The 15,627-nt window shown below is 36.8% G+C and overlaps 2 long non-coding RNA genes across 2 annotated transcripts in view; both read right to left on the bottom strand.

The window, feature by feature from the left end:
* Window positions 1–8,639, bottom strand: part of LOC146751634 (uncharacterized) — a 56,118-nt gene extending 47,479 nt beyond the window's left edge. Inside the window, exons 1-3 of the long non-coding RNA XR_014941299.1 lie at window positions 8,580–8,639; window positions 4,014–8,477; window positions 2,255–2,719 (exon numbers count right to left, since the gene is read on the bottom strand). This is a non-coding gene — a long non-coding RNA (uncharacterized LOC146751634). The remainder of the gene's footprint in view (window positions 1–2,254; window positions 2,720–4,013; window positions 8,478–8,579) is intronic.
* A 221-nt stretch (window positions 8,640–8,860) lies between these two features.
* Window positions 8,861–15,600, bottom strand: LOC146751633 (uncharacterized). Its single transcript, XR_014941317.1, has 2 exons — window positions 10,864–15,600; window positions 8,861–9,573 (listed from the first exon to the last, which is right to left on the bottom strand). It is a non-coding gene; the product is annotated as an uncharacterized LOC146751633 (long non-coding RNA).
* Between the last annotated feature and the right edge of the window lie 27 nt (window positions 15,601–15,627).

Genomic DNA, 15,627 nt, shown 5'->3' with positions numbered 1-15,627 from the left:
GAGAAAAGAAAAGAAAAGAAAAGAAAAGAAAAGAAAAAGAAAAGAAAAGAAAAGAAAAGAAAAGAAAAGAAAAGAAAAGAAAAGAAAAGAAAAGAAAAGAAAAGAAAGAAAAGAAAAGAAAAGAAAAGAAAAGGAAAGGAAATAGAAAAGAAGAAGGGAAACATAAAGGGGAAGAAAAAAAGAAGGGCAAGAAAAAGGAGGGAAGCAAAGGTGGAATAGAAAATGAAAATGAAATAGGGAAGAAAAACGAAAAAGAACAGAAGTGGGAGAAGCAAAAGAAAAACAGGGTAAGAAGAACCAATAGCAATAGAAAATAGGGGGGGAAATGGAAAAGGAAGAGGAAAAGAAGTAAAGAATATATGGGAACAAAAAAAAGGGGGGAAGAAAATAAGAAAAAAGATATCAAGCTTTTAAAAGTAGGAAGAAAAAGAACAATAAAAAGGAGGAAAAAAGAAAAGAGAGAAGAAAAGCAAGAAATAAAAAAGAATGAGATAAGGGGAGGAAAAATGGAAAGAAAATGAAAATTAAAAAGAAAGCAAGAAAGAAGAAAAAATAAATGAAGATAGGGAAGAAAAGGGTAAAGAAAAAGAAATAGGGCAAAAAAAACAAAAACAAAAGGGGAAAGTAAAGATAAAGGGAGAAAAAAGAGGGAAGAAAACAGGGAAGAAAATAGAAGAAGAATGATAATAGGGAAGAAAAAGAATAGAAAAAGGAGAAGAGAAAGAAAATGGGGGAGAAAGAAGAAACAAAGAGGGGAAGAAAGAAAAAAAAAAAAAAGCCAAAGGAAAGAAGGGGAGAAGAAGAAGAAAAGAAAGAAAAATTTAAAAAAAGGAAAAATATAAAGAAAAGTAAGACAAGGAAAGGGAAAAGGAAGGGGAAAGGGAAACATAAAGGGGAAATTAAAAAAAAAAAGTATAAAGAGGGAAGGAAGAGAAAATGAAAATTAAATAGGGAAGAAAAAGAGAAAGGAGAACAGAAAATGGGGAAGGAAAAGAAAAACAAATAGGGTAAGGAGAACCAAAAGCAAAAGAAAACAGGGGGGGAAATGGGAGAGGAAAAGGAAGAGGAATAGAAAAAAAAGAAAAGAAAGATGAAAAGCAAGAAATAATGAAGAATGTGAAAAATTTTAAGAAAGTTGCAACGAAAATGAAAATAGAGAAAAAAGCAAGGCAGAAGAAGAAAAAATGAAGATAGAGAAGAAGAATTGGAGAAGAATTAGAAAAATATGAAAAGGGGGAAGAAAAAGAAAAAGAGGGGTAAGGATGGGAAGGGAGAGGACAGGAGGGGAGAGAAGGGGAGGGGGTGGGAGAGGAGGAGAGGGAATAGAGGATTAAAAAAAAAAAGGAAGAAAGGAAAGGAATGGGAATGGGAATGGGAAGGGAAGGGAAGGGAAGGGAAGGGAAGGGAAGGGAAGGGAAGGGAAGGGAAGGGAAGGGAAGGGAAGGGAAGGAAGGGAAGGGAAGGGAAGGGAAGGGAAGGGAAGGGAAGGGAAGGGAAGGGAAGGGAAGGGAAGAAAAGAAAAAAGGAAAGGAAAGGAAAGGAAAGGAAAGGAAAGGAAAGGAAAGGAAAGGAAAGGAAAGGAAAGGAAAGGAAAGGAAAGGAAAGGAAAGGAAAGGAAAGGAAAGGAAAGGAAAGGAAAGGAAAGGAAAGGAAAGGAAAGGAAAGGAAAGGAAAGGAAAGGAAAGGAAAGGGGAAAAGAGAAGAAAAGTAGAGAAAAGTAGAGAAAAGTAGAGAAGAGAGAAGAGAAAAGAGAAGAGAAGAGAAGAGAAGAGAAGAGAAGAGAAGAGAAGAAGAAGAGAAGAGAAAGAGAAGAGAAGAGAAGAGAAGAGAAGAGAAGAGAAGAGAAGAGAAGAGAAGAGAAGAGAAGAGAAGAGAAGAGAAGAGAAGAGAAGGGAAAAGGAAAATAAAGGAAAGGAAAGAAAAGAAGAAAAGAAAAGAAAAGAAAAGAGAAGAGAAGAGAAGAGAAGAGAAGAGAAGAGAAGAGAAGAGAAGAGAAGAGAAGAGAAGAGAAGAGAAGAGAAGAGAAGAGAAGAGAAGAGAAGAGAAGAGAAGAGAAGAGAAGAGAAGAGAAAAAAAAAGAAAAGAAAAGAAAAGAAGAGAAAAGAAGAGAAAAGAGAAAAGAAGAGAAAAGAGAAGAGAAGAGACCTTGACTTAAGCTGATCCTGTGCTATGGAAAAGCTGATGACACTCCCACTTTTCTTTGGCAAAGGAAAAAAATTAAAAAATAAATAATTAAAGAAAAAGTAAATCTTACAGAGTGTGTCCTGATAAAAACGGTGTTGTTCTGTCAGTTTTGTAGAGCGGGCACCAATCATCACCAAACTCCATCCAGACATTGAGCCACTGACAAGCTGTCTCTGGACCCAATCCTACATCCAATTCTTCATTCATAGAAAAGTTCACCAATCAAATTTATATCTTCCCAATGTGGAGAGAAGGATGTTGTGAATTACTCTTAAGCCATATTTGAAAGCAGAACTCAGTATATACATTTACTATCTATCTATATCAAAGTACATGGCATTCAGTGTAATATTGCAGAGATCTTAAACATACTATTCTCTACCTGAAACCTTCTGAAAAAATAAGATGATTAGTATGCCATGGTTGCAGTTATCCTGAACTATCTTCTAACAGCGAGACTGAAGCAGTGCTTGTTGTAATTACCTTGTCGAGATGTGCATCTGTTGTCTTCATACTCTCCAATTTTTTCTGCAAGCTGTAAACAAGCAGATGTTGCATTTGCACTGGATGGATGCAATGTCATTATCTCAAACAAGATCTACACAAACTCTTCAGTACTGCAGACCAAAACTAAAGTGCTGTTATCAAAGTAATTTTCAACTGTTAATTCAGCTTTAATCTCAGAATAGTTATGTTTAATTATGTTTGTTTGATCTTTCAAATGATCTGTGATAGGAAGTCTGCCACAGATTAACTGCTGGAATTCCACTGTCAATTATCTAATTTGACTATAGTAATGTACAGAACAATTACGGATTTCCTTTCTAGATTAGGAAAAAAATTCTGACCTAAGAGTGATAAAGCAAGGAGTGACCTATTGGATGGTCATTTCTGGTTGGATTAAAGCTGTCCTTGGGCCAAGAGAGTCTGTTATGGTTAGAAACGCTCTGTTCTAACTCAGCTGTCAGTGTCTTACAAGAAAGACTTAGGAGACCCATCTTCACAACAAGGCTAGTAGTACGACCCTCCTATTAACTTTTAACCATCACAGAGTAAGTCGCCATGGACTTCTATATACATTTTACACTCTTACATCTTTATAAAACAAAAAAGTAACTTCTGACATCTGTGGGATGATTTGTTGGGCACCACTTTTTGAAACTATGTTAGGAAGTAAAAAATGAACAAAGCCATTGCTTCTAAGAGTAAAATGTGCAGTATAAAATGAAGTGAAATACTATACACCACTTTCTACTTAACTCATTCCCAAAGCTAATTCCCACTGCACACTGTGCAGTGTTTGCTAATTTAAAGCTGAGCCTCTTAGTCATAAAAGAACCAGAGGACATAACGGATCCAGGAACACGCTGAACAACATTTCCAAGGCTTAGGTTGTTGTGGAACTCAGAGTTTCCTGAGACAACTAAGGTCTCCAGTTCATCACAATGTAAAGCAAGAAAAAAATTAAATCCTCTGAGTTTTAAGAGAACCAGAAAAAAGCACTGAGATCTTATTGATTACTAGTAGTACTAATGGACAACTTAAAGCCTCAACAAGGGAAACGGGGGGAAAACGCCAAACAATCATGGGTGCTTTGGCTCTCATTTCATTTTACAAACCCTACAATCTTTTGCTGCATGTATCTCAAGTGGAAAAACATCCTCTTTCTATTACTTCTTACTCTTACTGAGAATTGTAAACAAGTGTCTGAACTAGAACATGCAACAGAAATTCAGATGCAGACTCTGCCTAAATGTAAATGTACCTACTTCATGCGTGTATCTATGCAATGAGCATTACTTTTAATAAAAGTGAAATTATGGCCATACCTGATTCCAGATAGACTGTCTAAAGCATGCAGGTCCGGCACATTGGAAAGATCAACTCTGCACAGATAGGGAGAGAAAGAAAGCTTTGTATTTTCACTGCATGTAAGAATTATGTGTACTGAAGCTTCGATTACTCATTTTTAAACATATAAATAATTGTTCATGTTTGTTGGTTTTTTTTCCTGATCTCTTATTCCAATGCAAAGCAGCAGAAGCTAGCCCTATTTTCAGATGTCAGCAGTCAGTGCTATCTACCATGGAGTAAAGCAGCTTTCAGCTGTACAGTAATATGGGAGCATAAAAAGAGAATTTTAGTGAATACAGTTAAAAAATAAATTAATACTAAACAAACAAACAAACAAAAAAAAAACCACACAAGAATGCGTTTTCTGAAAGATGTGATTTGTATTGGATGCCTAAGTGTTATCTAATTCTCTGATGGGAACAATCGTTCTGTACCTCTTTGAACACAAGCACACATTAAAACACAGTACAGGTAGGTATGCATGTGCACAGCCAACAGATCATAATGAAAGCTTTGTAAAAATAATGTCAGTGGGACAGGATTTGGTACTTGTTGGAATACAGGTTAATCTAATACCTCGACCTTTGTGTCTCCAAAATTTCGACAAGTCCATTTATTGACCTAAAACAAATAGAAAAAAGCAAAATGAGGTGCAAACGCAACTGTAATATATCGATTGAACAATTTAACAATGTAGAGCAATACAAGAAACATAACGACATCTCTCACACTGTTACTCAATGTTTTACAGTCCAAGAGGCATCAAGAAAAAGTTTGCTTTTGTGACATTTTATAGCCGAACCAAGGTCAAAATTCACAACTTCTGACAATAAAATATTACTACTGAACAGAGCATTTTTCTTCTCTCAGTACAAGCTGCAAGGTTAAGAATTCTCAAGAGTCTGAACCACAAATAACGTTGCAAAGTATTTCTCAATATTCCATTTTGTCTGTCAGGGTACTGAGAAAGATGGAACACACCTTTGAACACTGCTTTGATTCAGCCCATTTGTTCTTTTACATCCATGACAATTATTCAGATATCTTCCATACCCCTTTATATTTGCTAATAAACATGTATGGACTAGCAGACATTGCCCCCCGTAGTTAACTCAGACAAATGGCAACAGCTGCCCAATAGTATAAGAATGTGAGCACTTAAGACAAAGGTCTATTATAAGGCATTTGTTAGGCCTAATTTAGCCAAGGAAACGGTGTGGAGTTGCACCAGAAGAGGGTCAGGTTGGGTATTGGGAAAAGGTTCTTCACCAGAGGGCGGTAGACATGGAACAGCCCCAAGCAGCCAGAGTTCAAGGAACATTTGGAGAAAGCTCTCAGACATAGAATTGGAATTTTGGGTGGTCCTGAGTAGAGCCAGAGGTTGGAGTCAATGGTCCTTGAAGGTTCCTTCCAACTTAAAAGCATTCTTTGATTCTATTCTATAATTCTACACTTCTGAGCAGGTAACATCAAATCTTACTTAGGCAAGCCGATAATACTGTGGAAGCACAGAAATGCACTGGAAACATCTCCAGAAAGGGGCAGACTCTTTTTCACTGCTTTCTCACTGCTCTTTTTCACTACACGATCTGTTGGAACAATCATGAGATCTAATTTCTAATAACATTTGAGCATGTACAATGTCACGGTTATACCAGAAATTTCATACCTGACAGTTGGTCTGACTTTATTCAATTCTTCCCTTGACACCAAATCCGTTTTATTGACGATTACAAGATCAGCTAATGCAACCTGCCTATGCATTTGGAAAAAGAAAAAAGGAATACCTTGAACAAGCAGTTTTTTGTAAGGCAGAAGCAGTATGTCTCTCATAGCGCTGTAAAATTACTAGATTGTTAGTTAGTACAGGAAGGCAAACATTAACCAAACCATCAGCCAACTAAAACATCATGGAATGACTACAGTATTAGCTTCTTGAGGTGACTTGTGGCTTGTGCATTTCAGGAGACATAAGTAGCAGCAGCCAGTGACATGAAAGACAAGCCATGGCCACTGAAATGTTTACAAGCACAGCATGCTGAGGCTTTTTCACTGCTAGCAAAAATGTATAGCTAATGGTGAGGAGACTATACTGAAAACTGTTTTTGTAGCTGAAAGTTGAGCTTCTTTCAACCTGTTATTTGTACTCCATCTGTTGTAGTTTCCATGGAAAAAAAGAGGAGGCATTATTTTCAGATCAACCTACTTATTAGAAAATTCATATCTAAGCAGAATGATCAAATGAAGTACAGAGTAAGTTTTGTTTTCTACCTTTGTTTAAAAGCAAGGGAGGGGAAAACCTTAGAAAAGAAAAAGAATCAATTTTGAATGATCTTCCGCACAGTGCAGTCACTGACTATGATTAAAAAAGTGGTTTTGATATCCATACCGAGATGCTTCATTGACAAGGCCTTCTGGCTTCTCCTGTCTCAAGTGCTAGACAATAATTAAAACAGATGGATTAAGCATGTTTAAAAAATGCTCAAATTAATTTGCATTTAAACTATGCCAAAATCATTTTACACAATGTATGATTTTCATTCATACCGCTTAAGTGACTACATTGTAAGGAACTATTTTTATGGCCAACTATCAATGAAAAAGCTAGAAATGAAAAACTATTTCTGCACTTACCAATCCTCGCTGTTCTGTAGGTCTGTTCTTTCAGTACACTTTACTTAGATGCCTCTGTTACCTGACATTTTATTCTACTTCCAGGCAACTACATCAGCTGTTAATCCGATCCAGTATGTAGTAGTCTGCCTCACTCTCTCACCCTGGGAATGAACCTATTGGTTCTTTTTTCATCTTCTTTCCATTCTATTGCAGTCTCTTCCAGATCATACAGCTCATGGACACCTTGGACTATCTCTTGATGAGATTTGCCTTGAATAGATACCAGTCCCTTACCAGAAAAATAACTGTTAGAGTATATAAACAAACCTTTAAAAACAAAATACTTACGGAGAAAAAAAGAAAAACAAAACAACTTTACAAGTACACAGAGCAGGGAAAAACCTCTGACAAATATGCAGAGGTTGATCAAAATAACAATGCAACAGAGTCATCTCTTGTAACAACCATTCTTACAATTAATAATTATACTTTGCTATACTCTGCCTTCAGCTTCTCATTTAAACCGTTACCTGGAATATTTGTGCAAATTTAAATGTCATCTCCTACCATGCCACTTTGATTGTATGTATGATATATGTCTCTATGAAAGCCTCATCACCTGTCCAAGGTGATGTAAAATAGGCAAAAATGCTGAGTCTGTTCCCACTGAGTTCTCATGCTTAACACTTACACTGTCTTGAAACAGAATCTCTCAATAGCTGAGAAAGAACAAATATCTGTGTGGTGAAATGACTAGCAATGGAATTAACAATGGAATACCTTCAAAACTAAGTCCATTAACTCACATGCCAAACGTTGCACTAAAAGAGTTTTCATCACTTGAAAACTGTCTAAAATAGAATGTAAATATTACTCGGATCCCAAAGCTCAGTACAACAGAAGCATACTTCTAATCAGCAGTACAGCTAATGAGTACAACAGACAGCTTGAAGTGCATCAGCACTGCCGGCTTTATGCTGCTGTTGTTCTACTTGTCAAGAAATAAACCTTTCTTCCAGTGAAGTAGAAATAATTACCTTGCTGCCTGTGACACACATATGTTCTCAGGAAACAAATCACAGCACATTTGATTGTTTTCCTTAGACCTTGTCTAATCATACAATCGACTTTTTTATCATTTACTTAGCTTTGTGGTTTAAGGAAAATGAAAGTATATCCTCAAGCATCACCAACGTTCACCTCAGAACTATGCAATGAATCGTACACGGGGATGAATACACTTATGTGTAAATCACATCTTTAAAACTGCAGCCTGATGTAATCAAAAAATTTTAGGGGGACCATAGCTAGCACTGTGCTGCATTGTTACACTCAATTAAACTTCTGTTTATTATGCCAATAACTGTAATCATGGACAGAAACCTGTAACTACATCCCTAGATAAGGAGCCATCTAGGTGAAATGGATGAGACCTTTCAGAGCAAAGGAGGGGAAAACAACATCACCTCCTTTCACTTATGTCCTGATCATTCATCCTGTCCCACTCATGTTTGGGACTGCAAGTCTCCCCTTTCACTACACAGCAAGTAGTACTGTGGTTTGCTTCTCTGTCAGCTAGCTTGAGTGGTCACATTGGCTGGCAGGTATTTAAGTGTCTCTACATGGATCAATGACAAACTGATGTTCTCTCTTTTGTCTGCTCTTTGACCTGTATGTGGCTGACAATACACTGCAGTTTCTTTCCATTTAAAAAGAGGGAAAGCACAAAACAAAGAGGTTGGAAGTTTCAGGCAAACCTTCAGTCTTATGACATCCATGGTACATCCAGTCCTATCTTTCACATTCTTTTCCCACAGAAGATTCTACAAAGAGGAAAAATGTTTTCACAAACACAACAGCGTAAGATGATTTTCTACAAAAGGACACAGTGATTTCGCACTTGACTGCGATGTATTCATATTTACCTGTATAAAGAGATTAAGGTTTTCTTCCTTAATATTTCCTAGGACTTCAAGTGTTACTGTCACTATGTCCTGTAAATGGAAAGACACACAAGACAGACAAGATAGATGCTTAAAAGCAGCATTTAGCACACAACTGCTTATACTCTAAAGGAGTGACAGGCCAGACCCTTTCCCCTTCAATTATTTATTAAAAATCAAAACCACAAAACAGACAAAATACTGTATTTTCTCTCTAAATAAAACACAATCACCAAGATAAAAATGCAATTTACACTGTAATATGCAAGGATTGTTTTATTGCACAGAGCAAGAGAGGAGATTCTACCCTGACATAAATAAAAGCTGGGTTACATATCTGGAAAAACAAAGCATTTCACATTCCTAACCTTCTAGCACACGTGCCATTATAGGATTTATATCAAATTTATAGGAAAACCTAATTCACTGTTACAGGTTGATCTGTTGATTTTCTGTGTAAAAACGAAGGGAAGCACTCACAGAATGTGTCTCTCTAACACCTTAATTAATGCAAAGTTGTGAACAGCAACTCCCCAATATCTACAAACACTGACATCATTTCGACCTACGGGATAAATATCAGGTGTAAGTATAGGGCTCAATTCTCAAATCTCAATTGCTCAATAAGGACAAATATTGAAAGAATAGTATTACTTGTCTGTTGTAGTAATGCTCTCCATGTACAAGAACACTGTTTCCAACAATAGAACTCTTAAACCATATTTGAAAGCAGAACTCAGTATATACATTTACTATCTATCTATATCAAAGTACATGGCATTCAGTGTAATATTGCAGAGATCTTAAACATACTATTCTCTACCTGAAACCTTCTGAAAAAATAAGATGATTAGTATGCCATGGTTGCAGTTATCCTGAACTATCTTCTAACAGCGAGACTGAAGCAGTGCTTGTTGTAATTACCTTGTCGAGATGTGCATCTGTTGTCTTCATACTCTCCAATTTTTTCTGCAAGCTGTAAACAAGCAGATGTTGCATTTGCACTGGATGGATGCAGTGTCATTATCTCAAACAAGATCTACACAAACTCTTCAGTACTGCAGACCAAAACTAAAGTGCTGTTATCAAAGTAATTTTCAACTGTTAATTCAGCTTTAATCTCAGAATAGTTATGTTTAATTATGTTTGTTTGATCTTTCAAATGATCTGTGATAGGAAGTCTGCCACAGATTAACTGCTGGAATTCCACTGTCAATTCTCTAATTTGACTATAGTAATGTACAGAACAATTACGGATTTCCTTTCTAGATTAGGAAAAAAATTCTGACCTAAGAGTGATAAAGCAAGGAGTGACCTATTGGATGGTCATTTCTGGTTGGATTCAAGCTGTCCTTGGGCCAAGAGAGTCTGTTATGGTTAGAAACGCTTTGTTCTAACTCAGCTGTCAGTGTCTTACAAGAAAGACTTAGGAGACCCATTTTCACAACAAGGCTAGTAGTACGACCTACTAACTTTTAACCATCATAGAGTAAGTCGCCATGGACTTCTATCTACATTTTACACTCTTACATCTTTATAAAACAAAAAAGTAACTTCTGACATCTGTGGGATGATTTGTTGGGCATCACTTTTTGAAACTATGTTAGGAAGTAAAAAAGGAACAAAGCCATTGCTTCTAAGAGTAAAATGTGCAGTATAAAATGAAGTGAAATACTATACACCACTTTCTACTTAACTCATTCCCAAAGCTAATTCCCACTGCACACTGTGCAGTGCTTCCTAATTTAAAGCTGAGCCTCTTAGTCATAAAAGAACCAGAGGACATAACGGATCCAGGAACACGCTGAACAACATTTCCAAGGCTTAGGTTGTTGTGGAACTCAGAGTTTCCTGTGAAAACTAAGGTCTCCAGTTCATCACAATGTAAAGCAAGAAAAAAATTAAATCCTCTGAGTTTTAAGAGAACCAGAAAAAAGCACTGAGATCTTATTGATTACTAGTAGTACTAATGGACAACTTAAAGCCTCAACAAGGGAAACGGGGGGAAAACGCCAAACAATCATGGGTGCTTTGGCTCTCATTTCATTTTACAAACCCTACAATCTTTTGCTGCATGTATCTCAAGTGGAAAAACATCCTCTTTCTATTACTTCTTACTCTTACTGAGAATTGTAAACAAGTGTCTGAACTAGAACATGCAACAGAAATTCAGATGCAGACTCTGCCTAAATGTAAATGTACCTACTTCATGCGTGTATCTATGCAATGAGCATTACTTTTAATAAAAGTGAAATTATGGCCATACCTGATTCCAGATAGACTGTCTAAAGCATGCAGGTCCGGCACATTGGAAAGATCAACTCTGCACAGATAGGGAGAGAAAGAAAGCTTTGTATTTTCACTGCATGTAAGAATTATGTGTACTGAAGCTTCGATTACTCATTTTTAAACATATAAATAATTGTTCATGTTTGTTGGTTTTTTTTCCTGATCTCTTATTCCAATGCAAAGCACCAGAAGCTAGCCCTATTTTCAGATGTCAGCAGTCAGTGCTATCTACCATGGAGTAAAGCAGCTTTCAGCTGTACAGTAATATGGGAGCATAAAAAGAGAATTTTAGTGAATACAGTTAAAAAATAAATTAATACTAAACAAACAAACAAACAAAAAAAAAACCACACAAGAATGCGTTTTCTGAAAGATGTGATTTGTATTGGATGCCTAAGTGTTATCTAATTCTCTGATGGGAACAATCGTTCTGTACCTCTTCGAACACAAGCACACATTAAAACACAGTACAGGTAGGTATGCATGTGCACAGCCAACAGATCATAATGAAAGCTTTGTAAAAATAATGTCAGTGGGACAGGATTTGGTACTTGTTGGAATACAGGTTAATCTAATACCTCGACCTTTGTGTCTCCAAAATTTCGACAAGTCCATTTATTGACCTAAAACAAATAGAAAAAAGCAAAATGAGGTGCAAACGCAACTGTAATATATCGATTGAACAATTTAACAATGTAGAGCAATACAAGAAACATAACGACATCTCTCACACTGTTACTCAATGTTTTACAGTCCAAGAGGCATCAAGAAAAAGTTTGCTTTTGTGACATTTTATAGCCGAACCAAGGTCAAAATTCACAACTTCTGACAATAAAATACTACTACTGAACAGAGCATTTTTCTTCTCTCAGTACAAGCTGCAAGGTTAAGAATTCTCAAGAGTCTGAACCACAAATAACGTTGCAAAGTATTTCTCAATATTCCATTTTGTCTGTCAGGGTACTGAGAAAGATGGAACACACCTTTGAACACTGCTTTGATTCAGCCCATTTGTTCTTTTACATCCATGACAATTATTCAGATATCTTCCATACCCCTTTATATTTGCTAATAAACATGTATGGACTAGCAGACATTGCCCCCCGTAGTTAACTCAGACAAATGGCAACAGCTGCCCAATAGTATAAGAATGTGAGCACTTAAGACAAAGGTCTATTATAAGGCATTTGTTAGGCCTAATTTAGCCAAGGAAACGGTGTGGAGTTGCACCAGAAGAGGGTCAGGTTGGGTATTGGGAAAAGGTTCTTCACCAGAGGGCGGTAGACATGGAACAGCCCCAAGCAGCCAGAGTTCAAGGAACATTTGGAGAAAGCTCTCAGACATAGAATTGGAATTTTGGGTGGTCCTGAGTAGAGCCAGAGGTTGGAGTCAATGGTCCTTGAAGGTTCCTTCCAACTTAAAAGCATTCTTTGATTCTATTCTATAATTCTACACTTCTGAGCAGGTAACATCAAATCTTACTTAGGCAAGCCGATAATACTGTGGAAGCACAGAAATGCACTGGAAACATCTCCAGAAAGGCGCAGACTCTTTTTCACTGCTTTCTCACTGCTCTTTTTCACTACACGATCTGTTGGAACAATCATGAGATCTAATTTCTAATAACATTTGAGCATGTACAATGTCACGGTTATACCAGAAATTTCATACCTGACAGTTGGTCTGACTTTATTCAATTCTTCCCTTGAAACCAAATCCGTTTTATTGACGATTACAAGATCAGCTAATGCAACCTGCCTATGCATTTGGAAAAAGAAAAAAGGAATACCTTGAACAAGCAGTTTTTTGTAAGGCAGAAGCAGTATGTCTCTCATAGCGCTGTAAAATTACTAGATTGTTAGTTAGTACAGGAAGGCAAACATTAACCAAACCATCAGCCAACTAAAACATCATGGAATGACTACAGTATTAGCTTCTTGAGGTGACTTGTGGCTTGTGCATTTCAGGAGACATAAGTAGCAGCAGCCAGTGACATGAAAGACAAGCCATGGCCACTGAAATGTTTACAAGCACAGCATGCTGAGGCTTTTTCACTGCTAGCAAAAATGTATAGCTAATGGTGAGGAGACTATACTGAAAACTGTTTTTGTAGCTGAAAGTTGAGCTTCTTTCAACCTGTTATTTGTACTCCATCTGTTGTAGTTTCCATGGAAAAAAAGAGGAGGCATTATTTTCAGATCAACCTACTTATTAGAAAATTCATATCTAAGCAGAATGATCAAATGAAGTACAGAGTAAGTTTTGTTTTCTACCTTTGTTTAAAAGCAAGGGAGGGGAAAACCTTAGAAAAGAAAAAGAATCAATTTTGAATGATCTTCCGCACAGTGCAGTCACTGACTATGATTAAAAAAGTGGTTTTGATATCCATACCGAGATGCTTCATTGACAAGGCCTTCTGGCTTCTCCTGTCTCAAGTGCTAGACAATAATTAAAACAGATGGATTAAGCATGTTTAAAAAATGCTCAAATTAATTTGCATTTAAACTATGCCAAAATCATTTTACACAATGTATGATTTTCATTCATACCGCTTAAGTGACTACATTGTAAGGAACTATTTTTATGGCCAACTATCAATGAAAAAGCTAGAAATGAAAAACTATTTCTGCACTTACCAATCCTCGCTGTTCTGTAGGTCTGTTCTTTCAGTACACTTTACTTAGATGCCTCTGTTACCTGACATTTTATTCTACTTCCAGGCAACTACATCAGCTGTTAATCCGATCCAGTATGTAGTAGTCTGCCTCACTCTCTCACCCTGGGAATGAACCTATTGGTTCTTTTTTCATCTTCTTTCCATTCTATTGCAGTCTCTTCCAGATCATACAGCTCATGGACACCTTGGACTATCTCTTGATGAGATTTGCCTTGAATAGATACCAGTCCCTTACCAGAAAAATAACTGTTAGAGTATATAAACAAACCTTTAAAAACAAAATACTTACGGAGAAAAAAAGAAAAACAAAACAACTTTACAAGTACACAGAGCAGGGAAAAACCTCTGACAAATATGCAGAGGTTGATCAAAATAACAATGCAACAGAGTCATCTCTTGTAACAACCATTCTTACAATTAATAATTATACTTTGCTATACTCTGCCTTCAGCTTCTCATTTAAACCGTTACCTGGAATATTTGTGCAAATTTAAATGTCATCTCCTACCATGCCACTTTGATTGTATGTATGATATATGTCTCTATGAAAGCCTCATCACCTGTCCAAGGTGATGTAAAATAGGCAAAAATGCTGAGTCTGTTCCCACTGAGTTCTCATGCTTAACACTTACACTGTCTTGAAACAGAATCTCTCAATAGCTGAGAAAGAACAAATATCTGTGTGGTGAAATGACTAGCAATGGAATTAACAATGGAATACCTTCAAAACTAAGTCCATTAACTCACATGCCAAACGTTGCACTAAAAGAGTTTTCATCACTTGAAAACTGTCTAAAATAGAATGTAAATATTACTCGGATCCCAAAGCTCAGTACAACAGAAGCATACTTCTAATCAGCAGTACAGCTAATGAGTACAACAGACAGCTTGAAGTGCATCAGCACTGCCGGCTTTATGCTGCTGTTGTTCTACTTGTCAAGAAATAAACCTTTCTTCCAGTGAAGTAGAAATAATTACCTTGCTGCCTGTGACACACATATGTTCTCAGGAAACAAATCACAGCACATTTGATTGTTTTCCTTAGACCTTGTCTAATCATGCAATCGACTTTTTTATCATTTACTTAGCTTTGTGGTTTAAGGAAAATGAAAGTATATCCTCAAGCATCACCAACGTTCACCTCAGAACTATGCAATGAATCGTACACGGGGATGAATACACTTATGTGTAAATCACATCTTTAAAACTGCAGCCTGATGTAATCAAAAAATTTTAGGGGGACCATAGCTAGCACTGTGCTGCATTGTTACACTCAATTAAACTTCTGTTTATTATGCCAATAACTGTAATCATGGACAGAAACCTGTAACTACATCCCTAGATAAGGAGCCATCTAGGTGAAATGGATGAGACCTTTCAGAGCAAAGGAGGGGAAAACAACATCACCTCCTTTCACTTATGTCCTGATCATTCATCCTGTCCCACTCATGTTTGGGACTGCAAGTCTCCCCTTTCACTACACAGCAAGTAGTACTGTGGTTTGCTTCTCTGTCAGCTACCTTGAGTGGTCACATTGGCTGGCAGGTATTTAAGTGTCTCTATATGGATCAATGACAAACTGATGTTCTCTCTTTTGTCTGCTCTTTGACCTGTATGTGGCTGACAATACACTGCAGTTTCTTTCCATTTAAAAAGAGGGAAAGCACAAAACAAAGAGGTTGGAAGTTTCAGGCAAACCTTCAGTCTTATGACATCCGTGGTACATCCAGTCCTATCTTTCACATTCTTTTCCCACAGAAGATTCTACAAAGAGGAAAAATGTTTTCACAAACACAACAGCGTAAGATGATTTTCTACAAAAGGACACAGTGATTTCGCACTTGACTGCGATGTATTCATATTTACCTGTATAAAGAGATTAAGGTTTTCTTCCTTAATATTTCCTAGGACTTCAAGTGTTACTGTCACTATGTCCTGTAAATGGAAAGACACACAAGACAGACAAGATAGATGCTTAAAAGCAGCATTTAGCACACAACTGCTTATACTCTAAAGGAGTGACAGGCCAGACCCTTTCCCCTTCAATTATTTATTAAAAATCAA

This window comes from Coturnix japonica, unplaced genomic scaffold, assembly GCF_054131305.1.
Source record: "Coturnix japonica strain WE unplaced genomic scaffold, WE-NBRP24 Scf070, whole genome shotgun sequence".
NCBI lineage: Eukaryota > Metazoa > Chordata > Aves > Galliformes > Phasianidae > Coturnix > Coturnix japonica.
Note: the sequence above shows the minus strand (reverse complement) of the source record. Positions and strands in the feature narration are given on the sequence as shown.